This window comes from Bufo bufo, chromosome 2, assembly GCF_905171765.1.
Source record: "Bufo bufo chromosome 2, aBufBuf1.1, whole genome shotgun sequence".
Classification (NCBI taxonomy): domain Eukaryota; kingdom Metazoa; phylum Chordata; class Amphibia; order Anura; family Bufonidae; genus Bufo; species Bufo bufo.
In genome coordinates this window covers 589,229,964-589,251,319 of record NC_053390.1, presented here as the reverse complement: position 1 = coordinate 589,251,319, position 21,356 = coordinate 589,229,964, and positions in this window count along the sequence as shown.

The following is a 21,356-nucleotide window of genomic DNA, read 5'->3' as shown; positions in this document are numbered from 1 at the left end:
GGGTATTTTATGCTGGCCCACATTATAGAGGCACTATGCGGACATTAGCTCAACTGGGGGAACTAAGAGGGGGTATTTTTTGTATTGCCACACAAAAGGAGGCATTAGTGCATATTATGGGGGCACTATAGGGACATTGACTCTACTGGGGGCACTAAGAGGATGTATTTGTACTGGCACATAACAGTGAAATTTTTTGTACTGACACACATTATGGGGGCATTTTTGTACTGATATACATTATAAGGGGGCATTTTTGCACTGGCACACATTATAAGGGGCATAATGTTTAGTCTAATCAAAACGGATTATTTCAACCAAGATGATTGCCGGGTGAATGATGAATGATCATTTTGGCCGGCCAAACACAGAACATAATTGTCTGGAAAGAAGTCGGCCATGTTTAAATTGTGTATGTTTAATGGTTATTCAGTCATCAACCTGCTTCAATCTAATGTGTATGGTCACTTTTACTACTGCTTTGTGTGCATCAGCAAACATAAGGCTTAAAACTAAACTAAATTAAGACTATTATCTTATCTAGCCGTGGCTTCTGGAAAAAAAACACTACACTGTTGAGAATGCCACTAAACACCTGACCCTTATTGATCTATTTGAAGCAGTTTTAGATACTAACACATGAAATTACTTTAATTTGTTAATGACAGCCTGATGTACCATGGTGCTGCTTGTATAATGTTCATCAAACTGTCTTATGTGAGAACATGCTGCACTTTTCACTTCATCCCTGGCAACCATATAAATATTTCCTGTGTTATTTGGTTTTTCATTAAATATGTGAGGGACTTCAAGAAATATGTTAGACTTTTTATGACTGTATCATTACTCACACTTAGACAACGGAACATATTTTTACACCTTGGATCAGGCAATTTCTGGTAACTGCCTTTATGCAGGTATTTTACTTTCTCTAGAAGTGCAGGTAAGTTTATGCCTAGTTAGGTCATTTCAGTTTGAATTACAGAAAGTAGTTATTTTTTATTTTCTATGTAACCAAGAATTTACAACCCAACAGTAATAATCTATGTAGAGCTACATCATAACTGGATAAAACCTTCATGGTGAGTGGGACTGCTAGTGTAATGGTATTATTGTACAGGAAATTTTACTTGGGGAGACATCGAAACATTCAGCTTCCTGAAAGCCAACCAGCATTCAGACACGGTAGCGTCAAGGTCGGATGTTAAGGCAACAAAAAAGTAACTTTCTCCAGAGAGCATTAGAAATACTAGCACTACTACAGAACATTTTTGCTGGGATAGAATATTCATGACCTACTCTTACCCAAAACATCTATTTGCTCTGTGGAAAAATAACCTAGACAAAACCCATGAACAGGGGAACAAAAGAGGACAGGGCACCACAACCCCTTCATCACAGTATCTGAAACAGCCACATGGATAAAAGTAGCACTGTACTACTCTCCAGCTACTTTCTGCTGATTGTGGTCTGACCCCCACCTATCACATAGTGACTTCCTTTACTAGAGATACATCATCAATGTTATATCTTGGAAAATCCCTTTAATATAATTCAGGGAAGAAATAATTGTTATGGACAGGTGCTATAGACAATGATTGGGGAACCACTGTGTCAATTAACTGGTTAGGCACTGGGCTAGATCAGAAGGCTTTGGGCGATCCCTGGGCGGTCGGTTTATCTCTGAATGGACGTACTGGAACGTCCATTAAGCGATTGCAGCTGCACGCTAATTGTGCATCTGCCGAGCGGGGGGCCTACTGTCAGTGAAAGCAGGGCACCCCAGGGAGAAGGCAGGGACCATTCCTGGGTATCCCTGCCTTCTAGATCGCTGTATACACAGCGCTGGGGCCAGGGGAGTGCAGAAGCTGTCAGTGTAGCTGGCCAGCTAGGACCTGTCCTAGGTTGCTAGTATAGCTTATATGTGTATACAGCTAAACATGCCAATAGCCTTAATACAGTTCCCATGTTTATGTTTAAAGACAAAAGCAGAGTTATTTACTGTGACATCATGTTTTGGATGTCATATAACTGTTATATTTTGTGTTAACAGAATCAGAAAAAGATAATATGCCTTTAAGATTCATTTGGTAGTGTAAGGTAAGCTCAGTGACACAGCAGAAACAGCAGAAAGTGTAGTGTTAATCTGTTGTTACTGGGCAGAAGTCTAGACCAACAGCCAGCTTCTCACATAGCAAGAGTTTTCACCAATCACAGTCAGCCTCACACACAGCCTGTCTGGGAATTCCCCTAGCAGGAGCTGCGAGAATCATTATTCACCAGAGACAGGAGCTGAAGAGACATTCACTCCACTGGGAGCTGTGTTTTTATGGAAGCAGGAGAGGCCAAAATAGGTATTTAAAACAGTTATATAATGTTCATATTGTTAGTATTGTGATTAGAACTGTATACTAAACTAGATATATATGTGTTTACTTACAGTTACACCAAATACAAATTCAATTGCAAATACAAATTGCAAGCATACAGTTACAACCATATCAGATCATACTCAATTGCAAACTACAAATAGCATACAATATCAATCCATACAAATTGCATACATATCAGTAGAACTATCGGTCAAATCAGAGAGATCATAAAGTGCTTAAATAACTTAAAGTGACAGTACAGATACTGAAGAGAGAAATATATCCACCATTTTATGTTGAATGACAAGATTGAACCGTTAAACCGCCATTTTGTGATTTCTTTTCAACACGTGTTTTGTGCATGGACTATCTGCTGCGGAGGCGGCAGTGTTATATAGGAAGAAAAGTTGAAGTTAATAAAGAAGTTATTTGAAGCATTTGGTGTGCTCTTTAAACCTACTGTTTCCATAGAATGGCGCTAGAGGAATTACAGAGTAAGTCTGGTTAGACTAAAAGTCAGAGATATCAAAATTTTTCTAATGCCACAGCGCAAAGGGCACTTCATAGTGCTGCGCCTGCCACAGTGGAACTATTGCCCTCAGAGGGCAAAGTGATTGCGCTTTCCTCAACTTGCACAGTAAAGAGCGCATTAGAGCAGTGGAGCGCCAGCATATACCACCATGCAGCAATTGTTCCCTGAGTGAGCAAGCAAAGACATCTCAGCGGAGCTACCATAAAGGCCATAGAACGCGTGCATTAGTCAAACTGCAGCCGACTCTTAAAGTGGCAGAACGGCAAAGGCAAGATAGTCAGAGAAAGGGCGCTAACCCGCCTGCGATTCCAAGAGAGAGAAAGAGACGCATGGTGGGAGGCCAAAGTCAGGAGCTAGAGTGCCTGCACCGCTATACACGGAGAGACCACGTACTGCAGTCAGCTAGTTTCCCGCCACTAGGACCAAAGCCTACAGCAGCGTATCTAAGCCAGCACATCGCAAGTCTGCACAGAGCATCACAAGTCTGCACAGAGCATCGCAAGTCTGCACTGAGCATCGCAAGTCAGCACAGAGCATCACATTACATCAAGAAAAGACAAGTCTCTTTTAAGACAGACATTTGTTCCAGCAACCTTCAGATCGCAGTATTCTGTTCTTCAGAATAAGGTCAGAGCTTTCCTTTATTACTTATTATTGCATATAGGCTTTGGCATAAAGAGACATTTTTGTGCTCAGATAAAGACTTTAAAGTTAAACAAAGGACAGTTTGTATTACACGGACTCTATTGCATTTAAAGTGAAAGTCATTTATTGCCTGCATTTATCGCTGTTACATTTAAAGTGAAAGTCATTTATTTCGACATTTGTCAATATTGCATTTAAAGTAAAAAGACATCTTATTATTCGTATTGATTGTCAGTACTGCATTTAAAGTAAAATGTCTGAGCCTAGTATTACCATGCCACTGATAGAGGATACAAAGATAGATAGAGTAGAAGTTGGAGAGCAAGGGAACCTGTCTGAGTTAGAATATTCTTTTTCAGCATTAGTCTTTAACAATTATAGACCAAGCAGATGAACTAAGACGTTCATCACGTGCCAGAAAACCAAAGATGCTGGAAAATTTAGAGCAAGACGCAGCATCAAAAGGAAAAAGGTTTGCCAGAATGTATGAGAAGTGGAAATCATACATTACAGACATTCGTAGAAAACTAAAGCAAGAAAGTATAAAAGTAACTTGAGTGATATGGTAGAGACGGTAGAAGAATCTGAATCAGAGTTTATGGCAGCATATGTCAACCTGCGGTCACTTACAACACCTTCCCAGGATATTGTAAGGAACATGGACACCTGTACTGCGGTCACTAAAGATTTAGTAAAGCTCATGAGAGAACTATCATCTGCAGCAAACTATGATGAAGTTAAAGCAAGAAGTAGAATGAACGAGCTTTTTTATGAAAGACTGTGCTAGATCCTTAGGGGGTACCACAATCTCAACTGTGACTTCCTTTGCTAGCAGAAGTGCCACCCACATATTAGAGTCCTCAAATACTTCAGCCAAAAGAAAGGAATTAGCTGAACAACTTGCTGTCAAGGAAGCAAAAATTGAGATGGAAGCTGCCATCGAGGCGCAGCTTCAACTGATGGCTGAAAAGCAAGCTGAAAATGATGCACAATGCCATCAGATGGAAGCTGAAATGGATGCACAACGCCATCAGATGGAAGCTGAAATGGAGGCACAGCTCCATCAAATGGAAGCTGAATTGAAAAGTCTGGAAAGGCAGAAAGAAGTTAAGACTCAGAGTACATGAGGAGGATATGAGTCAGAGTAGTCATAGGTTCAAATCTGTACTAAGTGAAGAAAAAGACTCCTACTTTCCTTCATATGCCCAGAAGAATGGAAGGAAATCTCCAGCATGTAGTGAAGAAATAAGTTATTATCCCTGCTCAAAAAAACAAAGAGAGGCCTAGTCCAGTGTTAGGAAAAAGGTGTGTGAATTTACCCTCTATCTCTACCAGAAAGGATAAAGAAAAGGACTCACCTAATTCAGAACTAAGTGAGAAAATAGAACCGGATGATTCTATTCCTAGATGTCACAGCAATGCTCAGGAGAGTGTTACAACTATTGTCCCAACAGGACAACAGAGAACAGTCCTCGCTAGACTTCACGTGCCGGAACCCACTGTATTTTCAGGAGACGTACTGAAGTTCATAGAGTCGAAGGCAAGTTTTGAAATGATCATTGAGCATCATTGCTTCAATCCATTCGACAAGTTATTCTACCTTCAGAGATATGTTGGTGGGGAAGCAAATAAAGTTCTTGAAGGTAACTTCTATAGAAAAGACGATGAAGCCTACAAGCAAGCTTGAGAAAAATTTAATGCAAGATATGGTCATCCTTTCTTAGTACAAAGAGCTTTTAGAGAGAAATTGAATAACGGGCCTAAAATAAGTCCTAAAAAACACTTCAGACTCCAAAAGTATGGTGACTTCCTGCGAACATGCAGCAATGCAATCCCACATGTTCAAAGACTGGAAGTACTGAACAACTATCTAGAAAACCACAGCATGCTAACTAAGCTACCTGAAGAAGTGGCTTCTAGATGGAATCACTATGTGACTAAACAGTTAGATCTAGGTAAGAACTTCCCAAGTTTTAAAGACTTCTGAGTTTGTCAATGAGGAAGCACGGATAGCATGTAATCCAGTAACATCATCTTACGTCTTAAAATCCTTAGAAGAAAGGCCTGCAAGATAGATAAGACGTGCAAGAGCAACTAGCTTTGCAATGAATGCAGCAGCTAAAGGTCCAGATACCTACGAGAGCAAGTCCAAAGTCACTAGTGGGATCAGTAGAGAGACAGAACCGAAAAATCTTCAGACTACCTTCAAGTATATGTTCTGTGGAGAGAACCACTGAATACATAAGTGCTAACAATTGAAGGAGAAGTCCCAAGAAGAAAAGAAAAAATTTGTGCTTGATAACCAACTGTGTTTCGGATGCCTAAGAAAAGGCCATGTTACTAAGGAGTGTAAGAAAAAGGACACATGCAGCATTTGCAAAGGATGCCATCCTACACCGCTACATGAAGAACGTCCAAAGAAAGATAAATCCTCAATACCTAAAGATACTTAGGAAGGAAAGAAAGTATCGGTATTCTCTTGCAGAGTGAGGGAAGGAGAAAGCAATGGCACATCAATGGTTGTACCAATGTGCATTTCAAATCCTAAAAGGAGAAACAAGAAGGTATACGTCTATGCGCTACTGGATGCCCAGAGAGACGTCACCTTCATTGTTCAAGAAATCTCCAAGAGCTAATTGGAGTGACGTGTCAGCCAACTGGAGTCCAATCAATGAGATGAGATTGGAGGTGTTGGTTACAGCTGCCCTGCCCTATAAAAAACACACACCAGTTATGGGTTTGCTTTTCACAAGAAGCATTGCCTGATGTGAATGATGCCTCACACAAAAGAGCTCTCAGAAGACTTACGATTAAGAATTGTTGACTTGCATAAAGCTGGAAAGGGTTATAAAAGTATCTCCAAAAGCCTTGCTGTTCATCAGTCCAGGGTAAGACAAATTGTCTGTACATGGAGAAAGTTCAGCACTGCTGCTACTCTCCCTAGGAGTGGCTGTCCTGTAAAGATGACTGCAAGAGCACAGCGCAGACTGCTCAATGAGGTGAAGAAGAATCCTAGAGTGTCAGCTAAAGACTTACAAAAGTCTCTGGCATATGCTAGCATCCCTGTTAGCGAATCTACGATATGTAAAACACTAAACAAGAATGGATTTCATGGGAGGATACCACAGAGGAAGCCACTGCTGTCCAAAAAAACATTGCTGCACGTTTACAGTTTGCACAAGAGCACCTGGATGTTCCACAGCAGTACTGGCAAAATATTCTGTGGACAGATGAAACCAAAGTTGAGTTGTTTGGAAGAAACACACAACACTATGTGTTGAGAAAAAGAGGCACAGCACACCAACATCAAAACCTCATCCCAACTGTGAAGTATGGTGGTGGGGGCATCATGGTTTGGGGCTGCTTTGCTGCGTCAGGGCCTGGACGGATTGCTATCATCGAAGGAAAAATGAATTCCCAAGTTTATCAAGACATTTTGCAGGAGAACTTAAGGCCATCTGTCCACCAGCTGAAGCAACAGAAGATGGGTGTTGCAACAGGACAAAGACCCAAAGCATAGAAGTAAATCAACAACAGAATGGCTTAAACAAAAGAAAATACGCCTTATGAAGTAGCCCAGTCAGAGTCCTGACCTCAACCCGATTGAGATGCTGTGGCATGACCTCAAGAAAGCGATTCACACCAGACATCCCAAGAATATTGCTGAACTGAAACAGTTCTGTAAAGAGGAATGGTCAGGAATTACTCCTGACCGTTGTGCACGTCTGATCTGCAACTACAGGAAACATTTGGTTGAAGTTATTGCTGCCAAAGGAGGTTCAACCAGTTATTAAATCCAAGGGTTCACATACTTTTTCCACCTGCACTGTGAATGTTTACATGGTGTGTTCAATAAAAACATGGTAACATTTAATTCTTTGTGTGTTATTAGTTTAAGCAGACTGTGATTGTCTATTGTTATGACTTAGATAAAGATCAGATCACATTTTATGACCAATTTGTGCAGAAATCCATATCATTCCAAAGGGTTCACATACTTTTTCTTGCAACTGTATATACTGACACAGTACTCAGGTAATATATAGGGAATAGTGTTGAGCGAGCACCAAAGTGCTTGTGTGCTGGGGTGCTCGAGTAGAACACTTTGCGATGCTCGGGTGTTCTACAGAGCACCGAGCACAATGGAAGTCAATGGGAGAACCCCAGGCACCCCCTGCTCTGAAGAGTGGAGGGTGTCGGGACTCTAGTTCAGCTTAGGAGTCCCTGCTCTGACTCCATATATAGCTAACTAGTAAGTATTCCTATACAGTAGAAGTCTCTTTTTTCCCCCAGTAATTACACATTTATTTTGTGCCATTTTTTACAATTACAAAAAAAAAAATACTAAATATATAAATCTAATTTAACCTCTATTTCTGAAAAAGTTTGTGACTGGATTTGAACTCACAGCTTCTGCAACATAGCCCAGAACTCTAACCACTACACTATATAGCTGCATAGCCAGTTGCTAAAAAAAAAAAAAGAGACTTCTACTGTATAGATCTCAGTAGAAGTACAGTACAGTACAAGTCTCATATTATTATATTTTTAAGTAACTAGCTATGCAGCTATTATAGCTGAGTGGTTAAGTGCCTTGCCTTGAAACTTTTCTGAAATAGAGGCTAAATTAAATTTTAATACACTGACTCCATATATGGTGTGGGGATTTGCTCTGGTAGACAGGCTAGCAGACGTAGTACAGAGGCAACCACAAAGTCTTTAACTTAAATAGTTCAGTGTTTTATTCACACATAGGGAAAAATAAAAAGTAACAGTTTGCAGTCTTGGTGTTTGTTCACACCATAAAAAGTCCACAGAACAAAAGCCTTCACCTGGTCAGCAGTTTTTCCACCCGCAGTCCACAGCAGGCTTTGGGGCCTGTTTCCCAGCAGGCGTCTCTCAGCCCTTTAGCACAGCACAAGTTCTCAGTTCCAAAACACATAGAGACTGACAGCGCTCCACTGTCAGATGGAGGATAATCCACACCCAGCTGAGACTGCCGGCTGGGTTTTATATAGACCAATAAAGACCCGCCCTGGAGCGTGGGGAGCAGCCACCCACCCAGCACTTTGGCTACTCCCAGTAAGAGCCGGATCGGCTTTACAGCCACACTAATAACAAACAGTGTCAACCAGTACTAGCTGCCGCTGACACTTAAAACTACCGGCTCTTACCTCACCGAGGCCAGGAATCTCGGTGACACATACCTTCCATCAATGACGGCCCCCTGCGCCTTCCTACAATGGACATAGCTATATATGGAGTCAGAGCAGGGACTCCTAAGCCGCAGACTCACACTGAGGGATTCCCTCACTGTACAGCGATCTTCTGCATAGAAATAGAGGCTAAATTAGATTTAAATACACTGACTCGAGCATCACGCTCGAGCACACGTGGTGTTCGGCCGAGCATGCTCGCTCAACACTAATAAGGAATGATTAACTCACGCAATACAGACACATTGGCACAGTTCACACCACAAGTAACCGATGCAGGATACATGAAGCAGTGGAAACATTAACGGCCATTGAACACAATGGTTCCAGTTCAAACCCACAAACCTCTGATGCTGGAGCACATGGTACAATGGCACAAGTGAAACCCCATTGTAAGAGTAATATTGTTTTTAAAGGGTCTGTATTCATGCTATCACTACGTTTACCAGTTGTTGAGGAAAAGAACAGTGTAGGTTTTGTCTTTGCATCTGATAGCCGGGAAAATTCATTAGGAAGGGCGAATATGAACACCCTTTTTTTAGGGTAAGTTAATTTATCTTTTAATTACCTTGTTTGCTATTATAGACTATTCTTTTAACTCCTTAATGCACCAGGTACTGTAGGTGAGTCACCTTGACATATTGTTACATCAAAAAGATCACATGACCCTTTCAGTGTCATGATCAAGCCTGACCCCCTCCACTTGTGTACCAGTGATGACCACTATGAAGGCAACCTGAGTCCAGATAAAGGACCCCACCACTGTCTCATACAAATGCCTGTTATGGTGCCAGTCTCACTGCAGTTATGAAATGATCAACTACCGCACCTGACCATTAAGACCAGTGATAGGCTGCAGGGGTCACATGGGGCAGTTGGGCATGTCATAGCTCAAGTGTCAAAAACATGTGACAGCCATACAGAGCCTTTTTGTGTGTACAGTTCACAATGTTGTTATGCTGCCTTTTCTAGTCCTCCAGCAAGGCATCCTTCACAAGCAGTATTGCCCTTATTTATTATCAGAGGACGAATTGAAGTTTGTCTTCACATTTGTCTATTTGTGTAAAGGTAACGGTCTGTACACCAAATTTATCAAAGTAGCGCACAGAACTTGTTAAATTTATCACAGGCACGTCATCACATCTGATTTATTTTCACCTATGGTACCTCTTGTCAGGAGGGGAGTGTAGTTGAGACAATTCTTTGGGACTTTCTCTATGATAAATAAGGCCAACAACCAATGTGTTTCATAGGAACACCCACAAAATAGCTGGATTTCTGAAACTGATGTAACAGGCACAAGAAATAACTTTGATAAATATGTCTTACTTTGAAAACAACAAAAAAGTCACAATTTACTCCAAAACAAAGACAAAACTAGTTTGATAAATCAGGGCCTATTATTTGCAGTGTTTTTATGCCTCTAAAACATTCAGTGGATTCAAGTGTTTTTATAAGCATTTTGGTACCATACACCAGATTAGGACCCATGATGGGTGACTATTACTTTTTAAATGATATTTTATGTTACCAAACATACAGAGGAATGCAGCACTACATACTGTGACATAGCAAGGGGTTTTGTTTGGGAAGGCAGGTATTTTAGGCCTCTTTCACACGGGCGAGTATTCCGCGCGGATGCGATGCGTGAGTTGAACGCATTGCACCCGCACTGAATACCGACCCATTCATTTCTATGGGACTGTTCACATGAGCGGTGATTTTCACGCATCACTTGTGCGTTGCGTGAAAATCGCAGCATGCTCTATATTCTGCGTTTTTCACTCAACGCAGGCCCCATAGAAGTGAATGGGGTTGCGTGAAAATCGCAAGCATCCGCAAGCAAGTGCGGATGCGGTGCGATTTTTACGCACGGTTGCTAGGAGACGATCGGGATGGAGACACGATCATTATTATTTTCCCTTATAACATGGTTATAAGGGAAAATAATATCATTCTGAATACAGAATGCATAGTAAAATGGTGCTGGAGGGGTTAAAAAAAATAAAATAATAATTTAACTCACCTTAATCCACTTGCTCGCGCAGCTGAACAGGACCTGTGGTGACATCACTCCGGTCATCACATGATCCATCACATGATCTTTTACCATGGTGATGGATCATGTGATAGATCATGTGATGACCGGAGTGACGTCACCACAGGTCCTATTCAGCAAAGAAGACAGAAGGAGATGCCGGGCTGCGCGATCAAGTGGACTAAGGTGAGTTACATTTTTAAAAATATTTTTTTAACCCCTCCAGCACCATTTTACTATGCATTCTGTATTCAGAATGCTATTATTTTCTCTTATAACCATGTTATATGGGAAAATAATACAATCTACAGAACACCAATCCCAAGCTGGAACTTCTGTGAAGAAGTTCGGGTTTGGGTACCAAACATGCGTGATTTTTCTCACGCGAGTGCAAAACGCATTACAATGTTTTGCACTCGCGCAGAAAAATCGCGGGTGTTCCCGTAATGCACCCGCACCTTTTCCCGCAACGCCAGTCTGAAAGAGGCCTTACTCCCAACATGGGCGGCAGGGCTGATTTCCAGCCAGGTGAGATCAAATACCGGACCGGAGTTTAAGTGCCGGTCCGTGTTTTGGCATAACCTGGCTGTCCTTTAAATAGGCAGCTGGGCTCAGCAGCTGAGTCTCTGTTTTGGGATCTGAAGCATGGTGCTGTGCTGGAAAGTTGAGAGCCGCATGAGGGCTGCACGCTGGGAAACAGGCCCCCTAAAGCCTGCTGTGGACTGCCGGGGATAAAATGGCTAGCAGGGTGACGTGTCTGTTCTATGGACTTTTCATTGTGTGAATTAACAACAACACTGTAATGAGTCGTTTTTCTTTTGCCTTTTGTGTGTGAATAAACACTGACATTTTGATTTACAAACTTGTTTTGCATCTGTACTGCGTCTGCTTACCCTGCCTACCAGAGCAAATCCTCACAATACCTATTACATCCAGTGATGTCCCTGATACAGAGGTTCTCTTTATTCTTCTTCTTCTCCATTCGAACCAGACCACCATAATCACATCTTTCAGCCATGTCTCATCTCTACAGTTTGTCACGCAGACATCTTAGGTTCCTACTTTTCCATCATCACCACATCCTACCACCCCCAATACTGTGCCCACTTTGCTCAACAATACTATAGTGCAGAAACTGATAGTCCCCCTGAAAATACTAGTACAACATAAATAGTACATCCTTCAATAATTATTTCCACACAGTGCACTCACATATAGTTGCACACAGCAAATGGTGCCCCTGACATTAAGTGCCGTAAACATAGTGTCTCCCACAAATAATTGTGCCAAGCTGAAGTCATTTTCTCCGATAGTGCTCTTAGGAGTAATGGTGTCCCCAGTACTAATAATGTCCCCATTGTGCCCCAGAAGTAATAATGTTCTCCATGGCCGCCTAGTAGTAATATAGCCCACCATAATGCCCCCCAGTAGTAGCGGAGCCCACCATAATGCCCCAAGTAGTAATAATGGTCCTATAGTGTCCATGCTAGTACTTAGGTTCCTTATAGTACCCTAATAGCAATAAGGTCCACCACAATGCCCCCAGTAGTAATCATTTCCCCTATAGTACCCCAGTAGTAATAAAGGCCGCACAGCAGGGATCAGGAGCAACGCGGGTGCTGTGGAGCTGGGTAAATCTAACCTATATGAGGGGCCAGGGCATTCGGGGGCTCATTATAGGGGTTAAATAACCCCTTTAAAGTCCACCACAGTGCCCTTCAGTAGTTAGAAAGCCCACCACACTTCTCCAAGTAGTATTAAAGCTCCCACAATGTGCCACAGTAGTAAATATGCCCCCATATAGTGCCCCCAGTAGTACTGATTCCCCCCAGTAATGATGAAACCCACCATAGTATGCCCTAAAAGTAATAATGCCTGCCTGTAGTGCCCCCAGTAGTAATAAAGCTCCCATAATGTGTGCCAGTAGAAAGAAAAATTCCTCCTTATAGTACCCCCCAGTAGTACTAATACCCTGTTATAGTGCCTTAAGTAGAAAAAAATGCCTCCATATAGTAACCTCAGTAGAAAAGGATGCACCCTTATAATGCCCCTGTAGTGCCAGTAGAAAAAATATGGCCCTTTTTAGGACCCCAGTAGTACTAATTGCCCCCTTATTGTTCCCCAGTAGTAGTAATTGCCTCCTTATAGTAACCTCAGTTATAATAATGACCCCCCCAGAGAGTCCCAACAGTTTTCAAGATAAAGCGATCTAACTCTAGCTGCTTGATAAAATCCATAGGTTTTATCAAAGAGATATAAAGACACCATGTAGAACAACTCTGCATGTCTAATCTACCTGTTTTGAACCCTGCAGTTCTTAATCATGGGGCAGTGATGCGGTTGAGGACACAGACCTCTTGAGCAGCTTGCAGCCCAGCATTCGGCATGATGTTTATGTCATTGTGCAGCCTGTGCCGGCCTCTGATAGACTTTAGGCCTAGTAGTCTATCAGAGTGTATGGCAGGGCAGGGAGACATCAGCTTTTGTACACCACCGTAGCATTCAATTGTATTGCCCTCCTCAGAACATGATATAGATGAATATTGGGAGGCATTAGCATTCCCCATACTGCCTCACCCTACAGCGCATACCCTTGGGGCACATGTAATGCAGGTTAAGAACCACTGCTTTAGAAAATCCCATGGAAAAAATACCAGAAGAAACAACATACCCAGAGCATACTGCATTTAAAATTTTTAAAAAAAGCTACAAACCAAAATGCTTTGTTTATAGTGTGTATTATACTGTATTTTATATACAGACTTAAAACATTCCTGCAAGAGAATATACCTGTATGTCCAGACTGTGAGTGACTTGCCACAGCTGCATGTACAGTTACATCAGATGGATGGAGTGGGCTAAGTAGCTAAGCAATTGCCATCCTCAGCAGGTGTCAGCTGTGAAAATCTAGCTCCAATCCCATCAATTTAACCCCCTTAGATGCCATGCTCAATAGTGACAGCGGCATCTAAGTGGTTCAAGGGGGGCTCCCTCTGCCTAGCCAGTGGCACCATTTCATGCGATTATGGAGTGTGAATGATTGCTATGGTGACTTGAGGCCAATCATTGACCTCCAGGTCTTTGTGGATGCCAGTTAGATCCTGCCAAAGGTAGAGTCTAATAGGATCACTGTCAGTGTAAACTGACAAGTATAATAGACTGTAATGCATATGGTAATGCATTGTGTTATACCAGCAATCAGGACAATCCCCTAGTAGGACTTTAAAAATGAAAATATTTTTTAAATAATTTTTTTAAATAATTAAAAGTGAAAAAATCAGCCTTTTCCCTCTTATCTTTAACCTGTTGGGGAAACAGGGCGTACAGGTATGCCCTGATATCCCGGTACTTAAGGACACAGGGTGTACCTGAAATCATTCAGCAGGCACTCTGTGACAATGTCGAGGGGGGTCCTGTGACTCGGCGATCGCGGCAAACTGCAGGTCAATTTAGACCTGTGGTTTGCTGCGTTTCCGGGTTATTCGGGTCTCTGGTGACCCGATAACCCGGAATAGGATGGTGATCGGTGGTGTGATAATACACCACCAATCACCATCCTTTGATCCTGAGAGGTAATGGTGACATCACCTCTCAGGATCGCTTACGATTGGCTGCACGGGCTGGAGGGGTGGTCGACTTCCCCCAGCTCTGCCTCCTCCACACTGCGTCCTGGAGCGTGGAGAGAGGAGCCTCGTGGAGCCCAGCACCCCTCATCTATGCCCAGCACCCCCCCACAGGTACTTAGGGACAGGTATAGGGACAGCTTAGATTAGGCAGGGAGATTAGGGAGAGTTTAGGGGGAAAAAAAGTTTTTTTTCAGCTTCACCCTGATCGGGTGTCTGGGGTCCACAGTACACTCAGCTGTGTGACCCTAGACCCCCCCAGGGGTGCTGCAGCTTGCCTCCCCTCCGACACATTTTTTGGGGTGCAAGAATATATATATTTTTTTGTGTGTGTGCGTGCGCTGACAATGGCCGGCACTCTAAGCCTCAGGCCACTGTTAGTGCATCGCCCACCCCACCGCTGATCAGCTTCGGACCGCTGATTTGAATCATTATTTTTTTATTTCGTTTTTTTTTCAGTTAGGTTTAGGGCAAGTACTCGAACACCCGTGCCCCCACACAAACGCACAATAAATAAAGTTTTCCACACACACACGCACACTCCCCTATGGCCCGCAAGACATTCTCGGCCGAGGAGGCATACGCCCTGCTTGCCTCCGACTCTGAGAGCCCCAGTGAGGACGAGGATGACCCCACTTTTCTCTTGTCATCCGCGTCTTCCTCATCATCTAATTTAAACTCTGGCTAAGTGCGCGCGCCTTGAACTCACAGCGTACCAGACGCCCCACGTGCTGGGGAGCGAACGGCCTCTTCTGTGATCCACCAGGTATTGTCTTTTTCCCTCCAGTACAGCTTTTCAGCTTATCGCATTCACTTTCATTATAGCCCTCCAGGGATTGTTCTAGGTCCTGCAACATAGTCTCCTCTACAGTGCCGGTACACTACTCACCACCATCAATATGCCTGCATGAACCTATGAAATATTATGCTAATGTTAAATTTTTAGCTACAATACAGTGATGGGCCCCCTACTGATCCATTTATTTAATTATATGTATACACTTATATTCATTATGTGTACATTTTAGTAAGTTTATTTTATCATCTTAATATTAGGTTAGTGACAAGCATAAATTAATGCTAATGTTAAAGATACATATAATTAATTTTTAGCTACAATTTTTAGCTACCATTAAATTTTATTGATTGTTGTTTCATTATTTATCTATGATGAATATTAATTATTTCTATATTATATGTACGTGTATATTTGTATATTTATTATTTTATATATATGTATATGTAGGTGTGTGTATATGTGTATATATATACTATCCTATGCAATCAATCTCAACTTTGGATATACTCTCTATTTTTATAATGTTTTTTTTGTTTTGTTTTTTATATCATTAATATACATTTTTTCCTGTAGACTTGATAAAGGGGTCATGCACCCCGAAACGCGTTGTCTCTGAATAAATCATTTTTTTGACCATTGGTTGCGATCCTGCGCCCTTCTATTTGTCCATTCCTCCTGGACTTCCTTGGTCCAGCAAACCTTCAGCTCATCATCTAGTGATGATGATGTGCCCCCAAGGCGGCGGAAACACCGCCAGGCGGAGCAAGGGGGCCCCCATGCCAGGGACCCTGTGGCTCACACTAGTATGAGCAGCTCTGGGGCTCGTACTAGTTTTCCGGCCCACCAGATAAGTCCACCTGAGCCCCCTACCGGTGAACTTGCATGGTGTACCCCAGAGGATTTTGAGCCCGTGATTCCTGATTTTGTTGGCCAATCAGGAATCCAGATTCGCACAGTGGGCTTCACTGAATATGAAATTTTTTTTTTTTTGTTTTCAGTGACCACTTTGTTAATCTGATGGTGGAGCAAACGAACTTGTTCGCTTACCAGTTCATTGCTCAACATCCGGGCTCCTTTTTGGCTAGGTCCAGTGGCTGGACTCCGGTCAGTGCAGCCGAGATGAGGACATTTTGGGGCCTCGTGCTGCACATGGGCCTAGTCAAAAAACCCAGTGTCAGGCAGTACTGGAGTGGGGACATCCTCTACCAGATCCCACTCTACTGTATGGCCATGACACGTTCCCGTTTTGAGGCCATCCGGAAATGCCTGCATTATGCAGATAATGCAGCATGTCCTCCCCGAGGTGATCCTGCCTATGACCACCTGTACAAAATCAGGCCGGTCATCGATCACTTCGGGGCCAAATTTATGGAGGCCTATGTACCTGGAAGGGAGGTCGCTGTTGATGAGTTTCTCATTGCTTTCAAGGGGAGACTCATTTTCCACCAGTATGTTCCCTCTAAGCGGGCGAGGTATGGCGTGAAGCTGTACAAACTTTGTGAGAGTACCTCAGGGTACACTTACAAGTTTTGTGTGTACGAGGGGCGAGATTCCAGTATTGAACCCCAAGAATGTCCCCCCACTCTGGGTGTTAGCGGGAAACTTGTGTGGGACCTTATGCACCCACTGCTAGATAAGGGTTACCACCTGTACGTGGATAACTTTTATACTAGTATCCCCTTGTTCCAGTCCCTCGCCGCCAGATCCACGTCCACTTGTGGGACCGTGCAGAAAAATCAACGCGGCCTCCCTACACACCCCCTCCAGGTACCTATCCCCAGGGGTGAGACCCATGCCCTTACCAGTGGAAACCTGTTACTGGTCAGATATAAGTACAAGAGGGATGTCTTTGTACTGTCCACAATTCACAGTAACGACATCACCCCTGTCCCTGTGCGAGGCACCGCGGCAACGGTCCTCAAGCCCGATTGTATCGTCAACTACAAGCGATATATGGGAGGAGTTGATCTCTCTGATCAAGTCCTTAAACCATATAACGTCATGCGCAAAACCCGGGCATGGTACAAAAACGTTGTTGTCTACTTGGTACAGGTTGCCTTGTACAACTCTTTTGTGCTATCCCGAAGCGCTGGCAACACCGTGAAATTCCTGCAGTTCTATGAGGCAGTCCTCAGGCCTTGATCTTTTCTGACCGGGAAAGAGCAGGCCGGAGTACCTCAGGAACTGGAGGCGCCCGGATCGTCCCTGGCCAACACTTTCCAGGTGTTGCCCCCCCATACTGGAAAAAAGCGACGGTCCCAAAAAAAGTGCAGAGTGTGTCACAGGAGGGGGATACGGAAGGACACCACCACTCATTGTGACATGTGCCCCAATCATCCAGGCCTCTGCATTGACGGTTGCATCAGGGAGTACCACACTTCCATGGAGTACTAAATTTATAATCCCCTTCCCCAATTTTAATTCTATTTAGCCACTGACAAAAGCGCAAAAAAAAAACCCCCAAAAAAACTATAGCTCTCATTATCTAACCCCTCAGATGAACACAGTCAAAAAAATAAAAACGGTGTAAAAAATAGCTTTTTGTACACCGTTTTTTTGTTTGTTTTTTGACTGTGTTCATCTGAGGGGTTAGGTCATGTGTTATTTTATAGAGCAGATTCTTACGGACGCGGCAATACCTAATATGTCTACTTTTTAAAATTTATTTAGGTTTTATAATATCCTTTTTTTTAAAAAAAACAACATTTTTGTATCTCCATAGTCTGAGAGTCAGTATATTTTTTATTTTTAGCCGATTGTCTTAAGTAGGGGTTCATTTTTTGCAGGATGAAAGGACGGTTTTATTGGCACTATTTTGGGGTGCATATGACTTTTTGATTGCTTGCTATTAAACTTTTTGTGATGTAAGGTGACAAAAAAAGAGCTTTTTTTTGTCACCTTACATCACAAAAAGTGTAATAGCAAGCAATCAAAAAGTCATACACTGCGTGCAGAATTATTAGGCAAATGAGTATTTTGACCACATCATCCTCTTTATGCATGTTGTCTTACTCCAAGCTGTATAGGCTCGAAAGCCTACTACCAATTAAGCATATTAGGTGATGTGCATCTCTGTAATGAGAAGGGGTGTGGTCTAATGACATCAACACCCTATATTAGGTGTGCATAATTATTAGGCAACTTCCTTTCCTTTGGCAAAATGGGTCAAAAGAAGGACTTGACAGGCTCAGAAAAGTCAAAAATAGTGAGATATCTTGCAGAGGGATGCAGCACTCTTAAAATTGCAAAGCTTCTGAAGCGTGATCATCGAACAATCAAGCGTTTCATTCAAAATAGTCAACAGGGTCGCAAGAAGCGTGTGGAAAAACCAAGGCGCAAAATAACTGCCCATGAACTGAGAAAAGTCAAGCGTGCAGCTGCCAAGATGCCACTTGCCACCAGTTTGGCCATATTTCAGAGCTGCAACATCACTGGAGTGCCCAAAAGCACAAGGTGTGCAATACTCAGAGACATGGCCAAGGTAAGAAAGGCTGAAAGACGACCACCACTGAACAAGACACACAAGCTGAAACGTCAAGACTGGGCCAAGAAATATCTCAAGACTGATTTTTCTAAGGTTTTATGGACTGATGAAATGAGAGTGAGTCTTGATGGGCCAGATGGATGGGCCCGTGGTTGGATTGGTAAAGGGCAGAGAGCTCCAGTCCGACTCAGACGCCAGCAAGGTGGAGGTGGAGTACTGGTTTGGGCTAGTATCATCAAAGATGAGCTTGTGGGGACTTTTCGGGTTGAGGATGGAGTCAAGCTCAACTCCCAGTCCTACTGCCAGTTTCTGGAAGACACCTTCTTCAAGCAGTGGTACAGGAAGAAGTCTGCATCCTTCAAGAAAAACATGATTTTCATGCAGGACATGCTCCATCACACGCGTCCAAGTACTCCACAGCGTGGCTGGCAAGAAAGGGTATAAAAGAAGAAAATCTAATGACATGGCCTCCTTGTTCACCTGATCTGAACCCCATTGAGAACCTGTGGTCCATCATCAAATGTGAGATTTACAAGGAGGGAAAACAGTACACCTCTCTGAACAGTGTCTGGGAGGCTGTGGTTGCTGCTGCATGCAATGTTGATGGTGAACAGATCAAAACACTGACAGAATCCATGGATGGCAGGCTTTTGAGTGTCCTTGCAAAGAAAGGTGGCTATATTGGTCACTGATTTGTTTTTGTTTTGTTTTTGAATGTCAGAAATGTATATTTGTGAATGTTGAGATGTTATATTGGTTTCACTGGTAAAAATAAATAATTGAAATGGGTATATATTTGTTTTTTGTTAAGTTGCCTAATAATTATGCACAGTAATAGTCACCTGCACACACAGATATCCCCCTAAAATAGCTAAAACTAAAAACAAACTAAAAACTACTTCCAAAAATATTCAGCTTTGATATTAATGAGTTTTTTGGGTTCATTGAGAACATGGTTGTTGTTCAATAATAAAATGAATCCTCAAAAATACAACTTGCCTAATAATTCTGCACTCCCTGTATGCACCCCAAAATAGTGCCAATAAAACCGTCCTCTCATCCCGCAAAAAATGAGTCCCTATTTAAGACAATCGGCCAAAAAAAAAAAAAGAAATTACTATGAAGATACTAAAATGTTTTTTTGTTTAAAAAAGGATATTATAGTGTAAAACCTAAACAAATTTATAAAAGTAGACATATTAGGTATTTCCGCATCCCTATGAATCTGCTCTATAAAAATAACACATGAACTAACCCCTCAAATAAACACAGTAAAAAAATAAAAAAATAAACGGTGCCAAAACAGCAATTTTTTGCCAAATTTTCAATTTTTATCCTTTTTTTCCGTTAACAAAGCAAGGGTTAACATTCAAACAAAACTCTATATTTATTGCCCTGATTCTGTAGTTTTTAGAAACACCCCATATGTGGTTGTAAAATGCTGTATGGCCAAACGGCAGGGCGCAGATGGAAAGGAGCGACATATGGTTTTTGGAACGCAGATTTTGCTGTACTGTTTTTTTGGATACTATGTACCATTTGAAGCCCCCCTGATGCACCCCTAGAGTAGAAACTCCATAAAAGTGACCCCATCTAAGAAACTACACCTCTCAAGGTATTCAAAACTGATTTTACAAACTTTTTTTTAACCCTTTAGGTGTTCCACAAGAGTTATTGGCAAATGGAGATAAAATTTCAGAATTTAAATTTTTTGTAACCTTGCCTCACAAAAATATAATATAGAGCAACCAAAAATCATATATACCCTACAAATAGTCCCAACTAAACTGCCACCTTATCCCATAGTTTCCAAAGTGGGGTCACTTTTGTGGAGTTTCTACTCTAGGGGTGCATCAGGGGGGGCTTCAAATGGGACATGCTGTAAATAAACCAGTCCAGCAAAATCTGCCTTCCAGAAACCATATGGTGTTCCTTTACTTCTGTGCCCTGCCGTGTGCCCATACAGTAGTTTACGACCACATATGGGGTGTTTCTATAAACTACAGAATCAGGGCAATAAATATTGAGTTTAGTTTGGCTGTTAACCCTTGCTTTGTTAGTGGAAAAAATAAATTAAAATGGAAAATTTGCCCAAAAATTTAAATTCTGAAATTTCATCTCCATTTGCCATTAACTCTTGTGGAACACCTAAAGGGTTAACAAACAGTTATGGTCAGTTCGGATTGTTCGCCAGCGAACACATGTGGGCTGCCATCTTGACTTACCCGTCCGGCGATGCACAGGTAAGCCCTTGCATTTCAGAATTTCAATTTTTTGTAACTTTGCTTCACAAAAAATGTAATATAGAGCAACTAAAAATCATATGTACCCTAAAAATAGTCCCAACTAAACTGCCACCTTATCCCGTAGTTTCCAAAATGCGGTCACTTTGGTGGAGTTTCTTCTCTAGGGGTGCATCAGGGGGGCTTCAAATGGGACATGGTGTAAATAAACCAGTCCAGCAAAATCTGCCTTCAAGAAACCATATGGTGTTCCTTTCCTTCTGTGCCCTGCCGTGTGCCTGTACAGTAGTTTACGACCACATATGGGGTGTTTCTATAAACTACAGAATCAGGGCAATAAATATTAAGTTTAGTTTGGCTGTTAACACTTGCTTTGTTACTGGAAAAAATGGATTAAAATGGAA